Here is a 20,854-nt window from a genome sequence, read left to right on the forward strand (position 1 = left end):
TTACAGTTTTGTCTAATATGTCATCGCACGGACAGGAGGGATTATCTTAACGTATAAACGTGTCGCGGAGATAATATGCAAATCTCCCAAGTCCTGTTAGCGCTTGTGAACTAACAGCACACAGAACACAATGGCTTCCAACATTATCTTAAACACTTTTATTGTTATAATTGCTCCTGTTATATTATTATACGTATTCTGTATGATATCAAACACTCTGTAGTGATTGATTTAATATATTTCAATTAATCTACTGAATTGAAACGTAACCACAATCTCTATGTTTACTTTTCTAAGCTCAAGCTAATATTATATTTGTCTGAAGTATATTAATTTTCATGCAACTTACTCAAGATAATTGAGCCGATTATAATATTCACAAAGTTACATATATACATACACACTCACACGTACAAAGTAAGACACGAATTTTTGTAAAAAAAGTCAGCACAAACCAATTTTAAAATGTTTAGCTATGTCACCAATAATTTCCAAATGAAAAATTCAATATAAAACCATTGTTTTTAGAACAATGAGATTCAATTTTATTTTCATAAAATATTCAGTTAAATATTATTACATATGTTTTAGAATCGTTAAAATATTCATCGCCGCATCACTATCGGGTACGTCTCATCTCCGGCGATGAATAATTTTATGAATTTATTCTCTTTGCATCGATTCCCACTTTATCAAATTCTTATTCAATTCTATAGACGTGCTCCTCAATGAAACTACTAACTCGATTAGGACAATTGTAAGACCTGTGTTTCACTTTACTCATTTTATAGTCTAGAAAGTTATGAATGAAGAGAAAAAACATAAAATTATAACTTAGAAAACTTGTATTCGATTCATTAAAGAGTTATTCTTAGTTTGTTTTGTCACGAAATAAAATAAATATATAAAATCAAATCTGTATTGTACACATTACAATTGCTTATCGGATGATTAGTTACACAGCAGTGAGAAATTTACAGGCTGTAAATGTAATAAAAAATATATGTATTATTCACCAGAAAGTGAACTCTTCCAGACAGCCATTGGGCATCTTTGAGTCATTATGATAATAGTGATAAAGTATAAGAAACGTATTCATTTTGCGTGCCACGTTGTCATGCTTATTTAAATTCTTAATGTTATTTATTGTTATGTAATGCTTAGAATTCATATTGCTTGAATTTTTTTGGTATTTATGATTAAATTATAGATGAATTATCTATTTATAAATACAAAGTATAATTTGTGCTGAAATTTTAAAAACGCATACAATTTTAGTATAAAGTGATCGCATAATATGATTTATAAAAAGTTCTAATGTAGGCGTTTCTTAAAGTCGACTACATTATAATTAGATGTAGTTCACGTGTAGTTGTCAGATCTTGAAACTTAAGAATTTATAACGCAAGCTATCGTCAATATTATTAGAAAACAATAACCTCACATCAACGTTCAGTTTACAACATTTTTTTGTATATTTATAAGTTGAAGTGATAAGAGGAATCATTTTAGAGTTTTTCCAAAAACGAATCCTCATCATAAGTTAAAGATCCATTACTTCTACCCAGGTTGTTATAAAATTGGACTTGTTAAAAATTAAATTACTATCATTCAAAACATATAAACCTCTTTTGAATCGTCTTTAGACGAAATTAGAATAAATATACCACATTTTCTAGGCGTTCTTAGAGGAGAGAATTACATTTATATCAATCAAATACCATTAATGTCAACTATATACAATTCAATTTATACATCATTCATGCAAATAAAAGATTACAAATATCGAAGAAGTCCCGGTATGCAAATTGAATGATATAAAAAATTAAGTAGGTATTAGATTCTATTGTTCATTTATAATCTACATAAATATTACGATTGAATGAAAGAGTCACATTATTATACTTGTTCATTCTCATTCCCATACAAAAGGGAATGATAAAACACCCTAAGGTATTGAATGGGAAATTAATATGAAAAGAAAGGAGGAATTTTGCTTTTAGGAAAATTGCTGTCATTGTAATCGTGTGCGAACTCGGAATGATATAAAAGACGTACCTACAGAGTAGTACGTTATTATTGAACGATGTTATAGGTTAGGTAAATACTACGAGACTTTTTATGCTTACAGGTTTACGGGCGGTTTGTTGATAATAGTAATCATGATTAGCTTTACCTTATTCATTTGTATAGATAGTATTATGTTTCACGAATCTGATAATATGATATGCTTCAAATAACTCGATGATCACGACCCGTACAAACGACATTCATGTTAGTAAACAACCGAGACAAAAAAATATGGCCAAATAATTTTTTCAGGAAAAAACGTCACACTGAAATATTTTTTCCAAAATTGGCACAGCCGCAGGTAGTGCCAGTGATAATAAAAATACAGATTATTTTTTTAGTTATTCCGATTAGCCGAAATTACTTTGTGGATAGAAACGAATACAATACTACTACTTCTGGGTAGAATCTACATTCCGAACCGGTGGTAGCTTTACTTTAAATAGTTTGTTAAATGACGATTCAAATGTGCTTGTAAAAGCCTACTTGAATAAACTATATTTTGATTTGACAGACAAGTGCCGACTGTACGATTATGTGCTTAATTTGTGTTTATAAGTGATTTCATCCTCTTGCATCTGTGAATAAAAACATCGTGAGGATACCTGCATATGTATATGTATTTGATTAATTATTTGGAACGAACTCTTTTTTTCATTTCTGTTATTTAACTTGGGGTGTTAAATATACACTTTTATTATGTTAGCGGTTTGTTATCATTTCAATATTAAATGTTGCTTATCCATTATAACAGTTTAACGTTGACAGCGGGAATGCTATTAAAACAAGTAATTAAGAGTGACGGCAACGGTTACGTCATCAATTTTCAACTCATCAAGTATTTCTTTACAAAGCAAAACTTCTTATTGAAAACTTAATTGAGCAAGGAATCTCCATTATTGGAATTATTTCATTGTAATTTAATATTGAAAATCAGTTTTCCATTCGATAACAGGCAACTCGGATAACATTTAATTAGTGAAGAACAGTTTCTTTATGTACTTACCCAACCTTTGTGCAAATTCAACAGTATTGGTATCATACTGAAGCTAATCTGTTATTTTCAATCCCAAATAAATTATTTTGTTGTGGAAAACACTTCCGTATGCCTTATAGGTGTCATACTTTATCAATTACTGTGCTCTTTCAGTATTTTTTTTCTAGTTTAGTTGGGCAAACGAGCAAATGGGGGTAAGTGGTCACCACCGTCCATTGGCAGGCATTGGCTCTGTAAGAAATATTAACCATTCCATATGTATTGCCAATGCGCCACCAACCAAACTTGACAGCTAAGATGTTATGTCCCTTGTTATCTTCAACGCAAAACACAACAACTTAGAATTTCTGTTTGGCGGTCGAGTATTTGGTGAGGACATGGCAGCTAACCAAGAAGACTGGCAAGAAGCTGTTTTGTACTATCCGATGAGAGAAGGATGAATAATCAACTTTGATATTGAATTGAAATTATATAATTGGTCGCGATTTTGACTAACATATGATTGGATTGGATTCATGAAATATTATAGACTTTGACGCCGCTGACTGACTGGTTACCATGAAACAGCAATATATTTTTATGCTAATTATTTCATAAATAAAGTTTTTATATTGTCCACTTTATTACTCGCAGCTGGATGGACCAGCCCTTGTACACGTACGTACAATTTCATCAATTTCTATACAGTTCGTCCGATCATCATGAAAACTCGATTATAAACAACAGGATAACGACTGGCGGGCGGGGCTAGTATTGTATACATTGTGTACTTTTTAAGTATTTAATTTGGCAAACAAAAAAAATAGACACAATTAACAGGACAGAAAAATTTACTGACTCGGAAATAAACTCGAGCCTGCAAAATTCCGGCGAGGTAAAGAAGCGAGGAAAGGATATTGGTTCTATGATTGTATAATTTTTAAACATTTATTTAGTTCTTATTTTATATCAATAGATATCGTGGTGCATTTTATCCGTGTTTCTGAATCACGCTATCCTTTGTCAAAGGAAATTATATAAGACTATTAATATAAATTAATAAACTGTCTTTGTCTCGGGAACGAGTGGTGTTTTATTCAATAATTATATCTTAAATTTTCCGTTACAGTAATTATATTATATTTAAAACGACTCGGACGCGATCGAACTTTGAAACAATAAATATGATGGAAGTCTGTTGAATTAAACGAGGAGAAAATGTTCATAAGTTGCTTGAAAAAATTACAAATCTTCGAACAGATTCTCTTTGAGTACAATTACTTCCATAAAAATAAAATAACAAATGCACCGATGTAAATGCATTGCCATCGAATCTCGAAAGAAAATAAATTGTATTCTTGAGCGAAGATTCACAAAGAGAAGTTTTCTTTGAAGTGTATTTTTTCAGAGACAAGTGATCGACTTCACGCACCGAGGTGGTTACGTGTTGGAAGGGATTTTATTTATGTGGATAATAAAACGTAATGCTTGTGTAGCGTATACAAAGTCAAGTATTTTTATGAGATTTTTGGTACTTAATATGCTTTCGTATAAGTATTCAAAGTCGTAAAGCGTTAGTACATCATGCTTATGAAACCTACTTAGTTTCTTAAAAAATTTACATAAATATATAATATTTGATGCAAAAGTTCTAAAAATTTACAAGCATTTTAAATTAAATCTCAGGATAAAATACCTAATAAAGACAGCATCACTTTAAATTAGCTTTTAATAAGCCCCAATCATAAGACAAAGCAAAACTTTTTACAAAATACTGAAGAGTTCCCAGGAAGGTCGTGTTTCGGATACGACACTCAGAATCCACACATTACTCATTGGTATCACTTGAGTTTTATCTTCCGGAGAAGACTTTGTTAAAGATTAATTACATTGTTCGTATTTCTGACACCTGATCTAACATTCAATATCAATAAACTCGACAGTCCATAAAAGTCAAACTGCAAAGAACTTCTCTCATTTTAAGGAGAAATTTAGGAGCTTATTCCACCAGATGGGTTCAACGCGGTCGTATACTTGGCAGAATCTTATCCAACAACAACGCTGCATTCCTTTATGCGATCTTTAAATGGATAAGAAACAAAAATGCATCCATCTTATACTTCGATTTATAATATGTTAGATGTTGATGTAGAGTTTTGTAATTATAATCATCAATATTGAATCATTATCAATATTGCCATTAATTGTAATTATATTGAGACGTCGAAGGATATTTTAAGTTCAAGGTGGGGTCTTCAAATAATAAAGATACAACGAGCGAGCGATCTTCATTTGTTCGAGACAAAGTTCGCCTTTAATAAAAGTTGTTAAATCGTCTTCGATACTTTGGGAGCATATTTTCGTCGATCAATTTGTTTGGAATATTTCATAATAACTATTCTTCATAAAATTCGAAGATGAAAAATATTTTCACGGAAAATAAAATAAAGAAATACAAATAGATACTAGTAAACTTTACACTACTACACTGTATCAGCACCATTTGATTGCACAGATCTTAAGAATTTTGGAGTGTGGTTCATATTCGTTGCAAGGAAAAGTACTTGGCAGTTATGTACCACAAATCGTCAGTTTGACAAAAATAGTCTTTAGGAGAGCTTTTGTTGGTAGGTTTATATCTGGCAGAATACCGATCGTTGTTTTGCTTTACTAAGGCTACTAAAAAAAATAGTAGTAGGTGTTATGATCTTTTACCATACAGCAGAGTAGAATAAAGATAAAATTACTGAGAACATTGAATTTAAATAGACTTTTGAAGTTTGAGGGTAGATATGATTTGTATAATGGTTCATTTATAATAATAATAATATATTTGAATGTTTGAAGCAATCCTATATGATATACAAGCGAGTTGCTAGATTACTGTGGTATATCGGAGCGGTCATTAATACGGGATATCAGTTGACAATTCAAGTGTGAAATTGGTGCGCTTCGACATTCTAGCCAAATGTAGTGTCTGTCGATAAAAAGGAGATTACGTCACGCAATTCACTGCATTATCAGACATCGTGTAAACATTATATATACATAATGATAGCATTAAATTAAAATCGATAAACTATCCCCTTACAAAAAGTATATTTTGGTATCAAGACTATTATTAGCTTCTTAAATTATCTTGTTACAGGTTCTACCGATAAGAAACGCCATGAAACTCTCTCTCTTTAGTTTTCTTTTCTTAAAATAACGGTCGAATAAAAACAACATGCATTAAATAAATAGCATTATAAGATAATGCAATCCGACTCTTCTAATTAATCAGCTAACAATAGAGAAATTATGCTCGGCGTCGTTAAAATAACAAAAATCCACGTCTCATTAAAGTGACAGCTGCGCGTCAATTAAACATAAAATATAGACCTCGGAGGCGCTCCGACCCTTCCCCGTCCCCCGCCCATGCCCACAATCCAACCTCCCAGGATCTCATTAGTACAGCTCTAACTGTACAATTTATTTCGTAACAGACACCAGCTTTGTTTCTCTTACAAGGATCACCACTCACTTAAGGTTAATATCGCTTCCCTTCAATTAAAATTTTAACGTAAATTGCCAACAAAGTTCGATGGAATTAAGTTACCGATCAATGATCGTTTCATTATTGAATAGAAATGAACACTCGGCTATTTAACTATTTTATATAGGTGTAAGAAATATTACTTATATTTTTAAGGTGAAAATTTTATTTTTGTCACTTTTCGTTTCTGGAATTTTCATAATAGAATAAGTTGTCTCACTTAATATAGTTTTGTGAAATGATGATTCAAAAGTGCTTGTAAAAAAGTTTACTTGAATAAAGTATATTTTGATTTTGATAAGTATTAGTGAATAATATGTTTGTAGGTAAAATTATGACTGCAATAGTACCCAGTTTATATTTTTAAAAATCTCTCTAAATATATAGACTATGGGTAACCATAGTCAAAAAAAAACCAAATATATTTTTTAAACATCGCATAAATCCTCACCTCTCTTATTTCTTCATCTAACCTCTTAATTTAGAAACTTTAAGACCTAAGCTATTTAAGAAAATAGCAAATTACCAATTTCCATTAACTATGAAACAGTTCCAAATATATCGCGGCTAAACCGGGCGATAGTTGTACGTTTAAATGCCAAGAGCTAACGCAAAATTTATGTTGTGGTTTAAACGTGTCTAGTTTAATCCCCTACCGAGATTCCAACGAGCCACACAATCTAAGTAAGCCTTGCCTGTTAGAACTTTCGTTTCCATTATTCCTTTATGCCTCCGAAGACGCCACCTAATCCGATCTGAAACGTTTCCTTTACAACTTTTTGCCTTGAAACTTCCAAATTGAAGTCGGGAAAGAGACTTAAATCCATGATGTTTGTGACAAAGATGTCCACCCACAAAGGATGATGTCAAGGTATTTGTTCGGAGGTATCTTTACTTATATTAGTTTGTTAGATTAAATGAATATCAGAACGATTTAATTTAATCTAAATGTACTATATGTATGTATTTGTGTACGTAATGTTTAATGTCATGCCATATAATTTCCAACTGACCAAACTTCGGTCACCGAAGCCAATATCAAATTTTTATCAAACGCGTGTACAAACAGAGGTGCACTGTTCTCATTTGTTATATAGAAAGTTCTAGAATGCTAGGATCTTGAACTAAGATCCTGATCAGAAATGAGAGACGAAAGAGATATAGCTATTTTTTTGTAAAATTTTGTATTTTTTTTTTGACATTTGGAAATAACCTAGAAAGAATTCTCATATTGATAATTGTATTACAGAACCCTTTAATTCCTTGAACCTGAATTTAAGCCCTCAGGATCTGCATCTTTATAAGCTAGACACAGAACAACGAGACAAATAAAATAAAATTGTATACATTTTTTATATACTCCAAATGATACTCTGAAAACATATTATAATTGCTTAACTATGCAGAATCATTTCCAATTTTATAGACGGATAGTTGAAATTTTCATCGAAAATTATATTACTAGTAAATAGTTCGCTTACCCCGTATTATTTCGTTATTAAATATTAGATCATATTGAATATTGATTTACTGGAACAATAGCTGATAAATGGAAAACGGAGCTGGAAAAACGAATGCTTTATTAATTATACGACATAGTACAGTAATATATTTCAACGGAATGATTAATATTCCGGGGTTCGTTGTTTTCCTTACAATCTGCCCTGAGTGAGGTAATAATGTAATACATAAACAAGAAGGCCCGTTCCGTGCCGAACTGCTGTCACACTCACCGTGCAATAAATTTTAATGGGGACTCCGGGCGAAATGAACTCTTAAATAGTTTAAGGTAACAAGGGCAAAATGTCTTCAAATCCAAACGCAGCGACAAAGACGGAATTGTTTGCATGTATTCAATTTGGATCCTCGATTGTACTTTTGGATGTACGTAGGAAGTCTTTCTGATATTCAGGAAGGATTTTTATATTTTTTAGATTTTGTTCCTTTTGTTATAAAATCCTCCAATTATTTGACATTTGCCGTTGAAAATCGTTAAGTTTAATTCTTATGCTTCAAATCGTTTGTAATTTTTTCTGCATATTTTATATTCGTATTTGTGTTACAATACTTGTGTCCTAAATCTGGTAATATTCTAAGCGTTACTGTAACTTGATTTTCATATGAGCAATTCAAAATATTTTTAGTTCTTCTTGGTATATCTATTGTAAATTTCAATTTTTTGTTTTGTCCACAAGGGAAATACTGAAAATCAGCGCTGTGTCGTATAATACTTGTATTCATATATTATTTTAGATGACATTTAGCTGAGCTTGGAAAAATTTTATAACATTCTTTTAATCGTTCGGTACTTTCAATAATATTTTTAAGATGATAATTTATAAGTCCTTCCAACTGTTTGATTTAAGTATTTATTTTAATTTTGATTGTATTTTCTCTGATAACTTTTGCATGTCTGAAATTTCTTAAAGATCCGCACAGGGTCAGCGTGATTGGCCTTAGTCTTCTCATACTGAAAGACCTTGTTTATTACCTTTTCTAGGTATAGCTTATGGTCGCGACTTCGTCCGCGTGTTCTAAACAATGCCGATCGGGAGTACGGAATGCAGATATTTCCAAGATTAACAGATAAGAAGGTCAGTAGAGAAACCTCTCATTAATTACTCTATAACTAGACTATTTTGAACGAATGAACAAATTATTAAAATCTTTTTAATATTGTACAATTATATAGAATATATTAAATAAAGCTAAAATATCTTTATTGCACTGATATCATATGTACACTCATTAATAATTATTTCTCGACATTCATGTAAATATTCGACTACAAATTGCGAAAATGGTTTGGCATAAATCCATTAATTTATAAATGTGCTACGTTTCAGTACACTTATAATTGAATTAAGCCTTATTTATTATCCAATTATAGATAATATATTATTTATGTAAATTTATAATACGATTTTATCACATTTTTTCTAATATAAAGTTGACCTTATTTTCATTTGTATAAATACAACTCTTCACCTCTACCCTAGAATGTATATATGTTTTGCCGGCACTATTTCATGCAGGCTCCCTCGTGCTATCTTTAGCGATCACATGACGATGATAAGACTTTAAAACACCTTTTTAAAAGAAATTATATGACCAGATAAAAGAAAAACTAAATTTTAAAAATAGGCTTTCACTTGGTAATTAAAACTTGATGTTGAAATATTTTAACAAAATTAAAACAATGCACTATTTAATTGATTGTCACGTCCGAGAAGCGAAATAAACGATTTTCACAATTAGTTTAAATGATGCGTCTGATCTCGTTCAGGTTGTATCGGATTATCGTTCCATTACCCAATAATATTTAAAGCACGTATTGTACGTTTATTTTCCTAATATAAATAAAAGACGACCACTTTTATTATTCACGATAAAATACCAAACAATGAGATTTCAGACAGATACCCCCAAGTTGCGCAAAAATTTAACTAACATATTTTTGACGGTATAACAAGTAGGTATGTACTCGTATATAGGCTTGTCACTGATTAATCAAAATACGAATCCATAAATACATATACAGCAACGCTACGTTAAATTGACAGTTGGCATCTCAGACTAGATCAGATAAAATTAATTTATGCGGGGACATGGCTTGGATATCAAATCCTGAATTTGTAATTATTTAAATGTATGTATACAGTAAAGTGCTAATAGAAATGAATATTGGCTTATTGCTGAATAGAAATAATAATTAATAATAAGTTCGTTGATTAAACGTTCTGATTGTCGTTTACAAGCTAGTCTGTGGACGGGTGGTCTTAGAGATATATACAGATATACCTATCAAAATTTGTGCAAACCTGTCAAGGATTGTAACACATACATTTTAGCGCACAAACAACAATACAGTGCAATTACTGGCACAAAAGACATGACATCGGATGGGACAGCTGATCCGCCAGCAATCCGCACTTGATCGTGTACGCGCACGCTCGAGTACCGGACAGGTTAAAACATTTCGAGTATTTGCTATGGGCGCGGCGGATTCTGTGTGCGCGATGCGCCGTCAGTCAAGACGCACCCTTAGTTTCCAAGGCTGATACCGCATTGAAAATGTAAGGGATGATTAAAGTTTTAGACCTGTGTCATTATCTAGTCACAGTGGAAATGACGCACCATCAGGAGGAAAATTTGCGAGCGTACTTATAAATTTAAAAAAAGGTTTCTATTTTGTTAATAATATAATTATTAACCTCAACTGTGCTCGATGTATGATTAGGGTGTACTTAAATAGCGATCTCGATTAAGAAACCAGCCTGAAAATTAATCTCATCGCCGTTGCCAGTGCTTCCCTTCCTTCTCTGTTTTACCGTGCAAGTTTTAATTACATGCAGTCTGAATCTTTGTATCAGTGGTTTTGCAAGACGTTGATTCGTTTGAACAGTTATTTATTTAAATAAATAAATATATGATATATTTGGTTACCCCTGTTTATATTTGTTTTCTTGCCAATTTTTTATTATTTATTTTATGGGGTTTAAAGTTTATTGTTAATCACTTTTATTATAAAAATCCTATCAACAAATAAGCTAGTGCTCAAGAAACATATCATATAGTTTATGTATCTGTATAGCCGATTAGATTTTCCATCCAATTTATAAAGAGAGCCTAAACTAAATACTAATCCACGGGATTTGCGTACTGTAATTATAATTCAGCCATCAGGTATTTTACCGCGATGGGTAGCCATCTCAAAAAATCTCGACAATCTGCGGTGACCGGAGAGAGTTGAGGCGCAGGACGAATGGCTTTTTGAGACACGGGAGCTGATATACCGCCAATGTTCAAACTCTAGGCTAACACTGAGAAATTTCTGACAAAAGGCTTATTAACTTATTTTTTTTAATTGATCCTAGCACCTCAAAAATCAGTCTAGCTGTTAGATTAGATCAGCAGGAAAGCTCATAAAGTTTTTTTTTTTATTATGTTTTAAGACTAACCTTACCTACTTACTTATAGTAAGCGGGTGCGCAAATGGGTCACCTAATTTTAAATGACCACCGACGCTATTGTGCATAGGCGCTGTTTAGGCGCTGTCAGATATATTAAGTATACTACTACTAAGTGTTGCTATTTGGCGGAAGAATATAATTATGATGAGTAAGTGGTACCCAGGGAATCAAGCTCACTACCGAGTAGATATTATGTTTACAAACATTTATATAATAACCAAATCTGGCAACTCAACGGGTGATCTAAAATTGTCAACTAAAACACTTACCCTGCCATACAAGATGATAAGTAGGCTACATTTATCAATTAAACAATAAACAAATCTGTTGGAATTTAATACAATTTAGTGAATAATGCTCGTTGTGGTTGAGGTAAGACCCTCGCCGGCCGTTTTGATATTCATGAAGAGGTATTTTATTATGTTGAATAATTTATCAGATATTTTGGTTATCAGATAATATTGATTATAACGATGAAGCTTATTGGCAGGATTCATTATATATATATTTCTCTCTCTTGGAGTATGGTAGTGTAATCTGGTCTCCTTACTAAGGAGTCTATATTACAAGATCCAGTAGAATTTCTTAAATAAATACACTATTCGTTACAGAATTAACTTATATTATTAAGCAAGTTAAAGAAAACTAGACTGCTGGATGCCCGTTGTCAATGAATTTAACTGATCGCTACAAATTTATACACTCGTATAAAGATTTCCCCCCTCTCTTATCATTACTCTGTGTAAACACTGCATATAGATATCGCAAACCCAATTTATGCTTACGATTGCAGATAATCCATCTCTAAGAAAATATCTAGACATGGATTATCTGGACATCTAACTTGTATAGGATTACAAGAGTCATTGAAGCAATATTTTATTAAATACTAGAAAATAAGGTTTTTTTTCTGATTAATATATTATAAAAATAAACTGTTATTATTCGTTGGTATGGCATTAACTTTAGTATTTTTCAAGTAAAAGTAAGAATTATAAGCCTTGCAAACCTCCTCACTCCGAAACGGAAGAACGTAGTAAGGTACGTTTTAACACGACGAATCTTAATTTGAACTCAAAACCTGACATATAAATCCTAATAAGCTGGCCACTAAACTCACGAATCATTATTATATAAAACGTTTATCAAGAACCATTTGCGAAGAATAGTGAGGAATAAAAGAACACTACTTGACACTTTATGACCAGTAAATTTATAGTCAGCGTTTAATAAAAATCCTTGTATATGTGGGAGCAATATTATTTATTCCATGAACCATTCTTATATGAGTCGCGCTTACATATTTTATTTTATGGAAGAAAAATATGAATAGTTTTACTATTGTCGTTTTGAATGTAAGCGTTATTATGTCCAGCCTTTATATTAAAACTGCTTATTGCTGTTTTAAGTCTTTGGGCGTTGGAAGAGAAAAATATTCAGGGTCGAACTATTACGATGTTAGGATATGTAAGCTGAGTTTGAAGTGCTCAAAGTTTAAATACAATAACTTTTAATAGTCGGTTCGGGATTGCATACTAAAACTTCAGAAGTGTAGCCTTTTTAGCTAGCCATTAGACCAACGAGGTATTATATTAATGTAATTATGAGTATAAACCGAATTGTGTGGTATGGTTTTCAACAGGATTGAATGGGTAGGTACCACCCACTCATCATACATTTTAACGCTGAACAGCAATACTCAGTATAATTGGGTTCGAGCATTAAAGGTGTTTAATATTTCTTATAGTGGATTACAACTTCCCATTGGGTGGACTAATTGCCAAATGAGGGCGTAATATAGTAAATGGAAAAAAAATCAGGATAAAGCCCAATATAATGCTGTTACAATACGATAGCGGCATATTTTTTTTCATACAGTTAAAACTTTCAAAAGGACTCCTGGGCCAAGGAAACCGGGTTATGTGGAATTGGAGAGGCTGCGGGATCGTGTTCATATAACGCATCCGTGGCCACTCCCGTTCAGTGCTCCGGTCGTGGCTCGGCGGAGCTCTTCTCAGGGGCGAAGGTGATCTCGCCTTCCCGCACTCCTCGCTAGTGTGTACGGCAGCACGAGGCCATCCAGGCCAGGCTATAACAACCGGAAGGGTTTTTACGTCTAAAGTTAACAAATATTATCAATTCATTCAATAAATCATTCATATCAATTATTATAGTTGGATTTCTTATAAACGCGAGAATTCATTTCGAACAATATTCGCTTGATACGATTATTTGTAGTTTGTTTGTAGCATTACATTAGAAATAAAAAAAAATGTCAATAATGGAGGTAGACGACGAAGCCTCGAGCAAACGATGTTAAAAGAGTTGCAGAGCACTCAGTTAGTTCGTCACCACGTCTGGCCACTGTTGCGAGTACGTACGCTGAATTAATAATTTTACTTATATATATTTGAAAAAAAAATTTGAACTCGATCACTGCTCCACTTACCGGGTTTTATGTGAACCATGCAGTAATCCATTACCGCTAACAAAAATACTTAACAAAATCGGTGCATCCTCTTAGAAGGTCAATGACATTCATACGTACAAAAGAATTATTTATATAAAGATTTATGAAAAAACCGCTTAAGTGTCATTTCAAAAAGCAACGGAGCGCTAAAAGCCAATCATGGTTTTGAAATCGATTGACCTAAATACCCAGCGCACTTGCAATTGAAACGATTCTGACTACATGAGTACAATCACACGTTCACTGTCATCCGATCATCGTATTTAAACTTCATTTAATTCTAATATGCGTTAGACATGCTATAATGGAGGGTTACCCGACTCTATAATTATTATTCTTTGACGACTGGTTAATCAAGGAGCCTTTTATGTAATCACAGGCGTAAGAGATCTACTAAGTTGGCGTAGTATATAGCGCACAGACAATGAATATTATGCTTAATTATACATACATACATACACACATACAAACATCCACACATCCACTCATACATACATATATATACATACATACATAAATACATACATACATACATACATACATACATACATACATACATACATACATACATACATACATACATACAAACATACATACATACATACATACATACACACATACATAATAAAAATGATATATTTTTTTTATAAATAAGGTTGAAGTATGTTATTCAAATTCAATTCAATTTCTTTATTCATCAATAGAATGTCCCCTCTATTCTAATTTCCGGAAGTAATAATCCAATTCCAATTTTTTCATTGGTGTTATAGGGTACGAATTATATTTATATCATATAACTTTCTTTGTTAGTTAGTAGTTCTTTGTTAGCGTGAAGTATGCAATAAAGATATTATACTCATTGATAGTTAAAGTAAAACGCCCACCGATTTAGATAAATAAATACTTATCGGAATCGGTACGGGAACAGACATGAATAGGACACATTGTATATAATGGCCTGGAGGCACTCAACGTCTTACTGTCACTCAACATTCAAACTAACTTATTTTACGTACCATAAGTGTGATTTCAAACCTCCTCAACCTAAACATCTCAAAACATATGAAAGAAATCACTGTATTTCTTAAATATTTGTTACTTTTTGTAATCGTACTTTTCCAGAGAAAAAAAGATTTTTCTTTTGTGAATTCGTTACGAAGAAATTACGTTCCTATTAAAAAGGTATTAAGAAATTTATTTTTTTAAATATTAAACGATTTAGAACGTTATAAAATAAATACACAAGAGAAGTATATTTTTATCGCAGTTGAATCTGTGACCATTTTTATAGAAACTTTAGCAGCGAATGCAGCGGAACCATTAAAACCCAGGATAATGAAAGTATTTTAACCGTCGCCATCAGAAATGACGATTAAATAAATAAAAGTACAACCAATGACGCCATCACGAAAATATGTTGTTATCACGATGTGGATGATTCCATCTATAGCAATTAATTAATATACTGCAATATCGATGCTTGTTGTAGTTTTGAATAGCAATTGACTCATTTGTAAATAATTAGGTAATTGACTTTATGATTAACGATGATAAAATTATATTTAAGTACCATTTAACCATTTGTACGTATCAGAAATAAAACAGGTCCAAAAAATTACCTAGGAGAACCCAATTATAATATATTTGCTTATATCCTAAGGCTTTCTTATTCTTTACGCAATCGAAAAAATATATAATGAGCGCTTGCGGGACACCTCGCAGATGTGTAACATCGAAATTATTCGCACAGTTATTTGTGCTTGGCGACACGGGACACGTGATACATACAGCGTGAGGACGTATGACGCCTTGACGCGTCGTCACGCCAACAGTCGATCTGACCCGCCACATCAGATGTTTTACATCAATAAAGTATAATAAGAAAATTGCTCAAATAAAACATTCTGATAATATTGTAGAATAGTTGAATACTGAAAAAGTATCCTTAGGTACATTTAGATACTGAAACAACAGTTCGTTCATTGAAAATTATGCAAATATTATGTAAACATTCATTTTTAAATATGATAATAATACTTCATTTGATAGAGGGATAACGTAGCCTGTATCTAGATTATATTCTAAATCGTAACATATTATTTCAACATTTGAATTTTTTGCCGCCGTTCGAAGCCTCAATGGTTCTGACCGGCATCAAAATTCACATTGGTCTAAAATATATTTCTTTAATTCAATCGTAGTGAATCAACTCGTTAATATTTATTGGAAATTTAGTTCTGTAATGGAGATCTGAACATAAAAGTCGCAATTTAAAACCTTTTCGTTCAGAAGTCGTAATTATTACAGACTCCATCGACGTTACATGAGGGAAACGTAATAATGGCCTGCATAATGCTCCTTGTGCTGACGTACGAATAAACTGTTCGGAGTGTTTTATTGTTCTCATATTTATACAGCCGACGTTTTTATTACGCGATGTAATTTTTTCTCTAGTATTTATAACTTCGTTATATTTTATTTTATGTTTATACAAACTGTACTATTCGACTTTTAAATTACTTGAATCTTGGAAATTGCGAAACATAACCTGAAGAAGCACCAATGACTTTTATGTCTCATTACAATTAATTTCATGGTCAGAGCGGACCAAACACCGTGACACTAGTTCACTCAACGTTTACACTAAAACTTGGCAATACATACTTATTATTAGTAGATTTATTGGTATGAAAGTAGAAGTTACCCCTCTGTTGGGAACAATGAGCCTTTATTTTATCGTTAAACAATATGAAGGTAAAATATTATTATTAGACTTTACGTATGATTAGTTTCTAAATAATTATTGTTCTTCTGTTTTTATTTTCTACTAGCTAATACTCGGTATGAATTACAATGTTTTTTAAATATTTTTATAAACAATTAGCCAAGTGGATAGTACAGGACATTGTGCATGTCACCCACACAACAGATATTCCACAGCCAAACAGTTATACTTAGTATTATTGTGTACTGATTTGAATGGCGAGCTAGTGTAACTACACACACAAGGGACGTAGCATCTTAACTGCCAATGTTGGTGATGAGCATTGGCCATGTCAGGAATGGTTAATATTTCAATTGTAAAGGATTGGTTAATCACTTACCGTCAGGTGGCCCATTTGCCAGTCAGCCTACCTATATTATAAATATACATCCAATAAGAAATTGTTAAATGATATTTGTTTAACACGAACAACTTCTAATAATGAGTTCATATTAATAACACAATTATGCGGGCTATTTCCAATAACACGGTACTGACGATAATGTTTTCGAAGCGCTGCTGACGGCGAGAGATAAAAGGCTTCGTTCAAGCTAATCGTAACTGAGCTTCTGTCTTTTCAACTAAAAGGGGTAAAATCCAAACGGCGAAATATTTAACCATAATTTATAATTGATTTTATGAAAATGGAATGTGTTTTATTTATATTTTCAGAAACATTTCAAATATCTCATAATAAATAATTATTTAATTTTTATTAATAGTTATGGAATGTAATGTGCGTTAAAAAAATGTGATTTCACATACAAACAGAAATATTAGTATCACTGTAGTACGGCTTGATGAATGTGCTAGTGAGTGTAACTACAGGCACGAGGGACTCAACTTTTTAGTACCCAGGGTTGGTGGCACATTGAAATTGAAGAAATGGTTAATATTTTTTATAGCGCCATTATATATGGGCGGTGGTCGTCCACTTACCATCAGGTACCTATTTGCACATTCGCCTACATTTAGATTAAAATTAAAAAAAACAACCAAGATAGAAAAGCTAAGGTTGCGTAACTATTTATATATAAACACAAATAAATATATAAAGAAATAAATATATACTTTTCACAGATAAAAATAACAATTCAAAATATAACAAGCAATCGTACTACGTCTCATATCCGACTGCTAGGAGTCAGCGACTCTTTTGTTAGGATATAAATACATGATATGATTTTACAAGTGATTTTGTTGAGGACAGCCCATCCATTACCGTTTGTGTTGTATTGCTGACAGAACTAGCGAACTTACAGATAACAGCATATGGGAATTGAACCTGCAGACTCTTTGTATTGTAAATTGTAAGAGATTATCTTCGATTTCATTGTTTGGGTTCTTCTCAGGTCAGACTATTTTTAACGAACTAGTGGTTTCAACTTTGGCTGTAAATTGGATCGAGGGTGATGCTTCAATATTGATTTCTAGGTATTGTTTAAAATATTATACAAATTTGTCTGAAGTGAGTCTTCCCAATTGTAAACAGTATCTGGCGGTCCCACTCTTACTATGTCCAATTAAAATTGTATCCGAGAGGAGATTTAAAAATGTAATAACCGATGCTACAAACATTTTTATGTTTCAAAATACCAAAGAACCATCAACAAGTTACAGATTTTCGATTTGACCTGTAAATTTTATTCTACTCACGAATAAAAATCTTAGTAGCCTTTTTAACCACAGTTTATACTTACTTGAATGCCGCAGTAAAATACAACAAAATTCTTAAATGGAAAGATTATCGTGTCACATATAGAACGATGTCTTATTCTAGACAGTTAAACGAACAAGTCGTTTTGTATATGTTGAAGAGTAATAGTAACAGCACGTAAATATTTTTAAGGTCTGCTTTGCTCGTTATTGAAACAGAAGTTTTCAGAATTTATTTTAGACCCCCGTTTTTTGTACACTGAACCGTTGCGCCCGGAATCATTTGGATGATAATGATACATCAGTTTCAAAATGTATATTTAATTTGCTGATAACTATTTAATATACAAAACAAAGATGCATAGGCCTCTAAAACATAAACAAAGCTAACATAACATAAACTAATTTTGCATTATAATAAATGCCGTGTTTGCTTAGTACCTCTATATTATGCTTTCGTATTTACATCGATATTATAATATTTGTATATTCTGAAAACATTGCAATATTATAATTAGTTGTCTATTATCTGTGGTTAAAGTAAAAGTAAAAGTAAACGGATATCAGATGTTACTTTATTATGATAGCTGGTCTAAGGCCCGGAGGGCTATAATGACGGTTGCAGATTTTCATTCAAAACATGCAGGTTTCCTCACAATGTCTTCTTTAACCGCTGAGAATGAGATAAAGTATGAACACTACTTAGAAAACAAGTTTAAAACCATAATTGACGGATAAGACTCACGTGTTCTAACCGCTAGGCAATCTCGATTCTTTATTTGGGACGGAATGTAATTTATAACACGTTCGCTTCTGGTGGATCTCCGTGCAAGCGCATTTTGGAAACTACCTCCCACTCATCAATAATTATTCCAAAGCAAAGCATCAATGCTTTGTATAGCTTCGGAGAGTTATCATGTAAGGGTAAACTTAACCCTCATAACATAAACAAGAAACATCAGTAAGTCATAATATGCAACAACACTAACATAATTATACATTTAAGGAAACACATATCGATATCATTTCAAGTGTGAGTTACGGAGTGAGTTCTAACAGAATAGCATTGTTTAGCTGATAAAATGACTGATTCTCGGCTTCTACTGAGCTACATGATAGAATAACGGAAACCTCAGAAAAACTCAGAACTCTTTTCCGACAATCAGTTACATAGATTATTATATACAATTAAGTTGTTGATTACCATGCAGGCAAAAATACTGTCTCAACATTTTTTTTATTTATTTAATACTAATATTAATTATTAATTATTAATATTAATATAATAAAATTATTAATCAAAATTTTCGACATGTGATTTAGATGTTTTATTCGGTAAAGCTAAAATATGATAGTGGTTGAAGAGTTGGCAGAGAGCGTTATTAGTATAAGGGACATCAGAAGTTACGAATTTTTCCGCCACAATGATGCCATTCCAATTAAACGATGCCATTCCTCGTCCGTTTTCGTACTAATGATACAAAAATAAAGGACGTGCGTCGTAACACTAGTTAAACTTTACGTCGAAATTGCACCGACAAAACTATACATATAGTCACGATGTACTAAAAGTTGACTATTTTGTTGTTGGGTATTTTGATAGCATTGCGCTTATAGAAGTTTTATTTCAAATGAAAATAGTTCATTTTTACCCGACCTGAAGACTCGAAGACCGGAGATGGCCCAGTGGTTAGAACGCGTGCATCTTAGCCGATGATTGCGGGTTCAAACCCAGGCAAGCACCACTGAATTTTCATGTGTTTAGCACATTTGTGTTTATATAATTCATCTCGTGCTCGGCGGTGAAGGAAAACATCGTGAGGAAACCCATGTCTAATTTCAACGAAATTCTGCCATATGTGTATCCACCAACCCGCATTGGAGCAGCTTTGTGGAATATGTTCAAACCTTCTCCTCAAAAAGGAGAGGAAGCCTTAGCCCAGCAGTGGGAAATTTACAGGCTGATAATGCAAAAAAAATATCTTAAGGTCGAACAAACCAAATGAGCTTAAAATCAGCGACTTACGGTGTTGATTCAGAATTGAATGCGTCTTCTGTGCTAATTGTAGCGCTATACTGTGAATGATGTGTTTAACCACACTCCTCCCACCTTTACTATGAGAACATTTATATCATGCCGTTGTTCTGCCAGCGGTCTACCAGATCATTTACATTCAGGTTACAAGCGCTGATCAAAACAAATTCTTCCTCTAATTGTATTTTTAATTAAGTCATCTGATACAAAATGTCAATATTCAAACTGTTTTATAGCAAAGATAATGGCAGGCAGGCAGGCAGCCTGCAGTGACTGAATTATGGTTATGATCCCGTCGTTCATCGCCCTCCGATTCAATGGCTGGAAAGTTTCTGATAAGGTCAAGCCTAAACTGCTGTAATATTTCGCTACACT

This window comes from Vanessa atalanta, chromosome 7 (genome assembly GCF_905147765.1).
Source record: "Vanessa atalanta chromosome 7, ilVanAtal1.2, whole genome shotgun sequence".
In the NCBI taxonomy this organism is placed as follows: Eukaryota; Metazoa; Arthropoda; class Insecta; order Lepidoptera; family Nymphalidae; genus Vanessa; species Vanessa atalanta.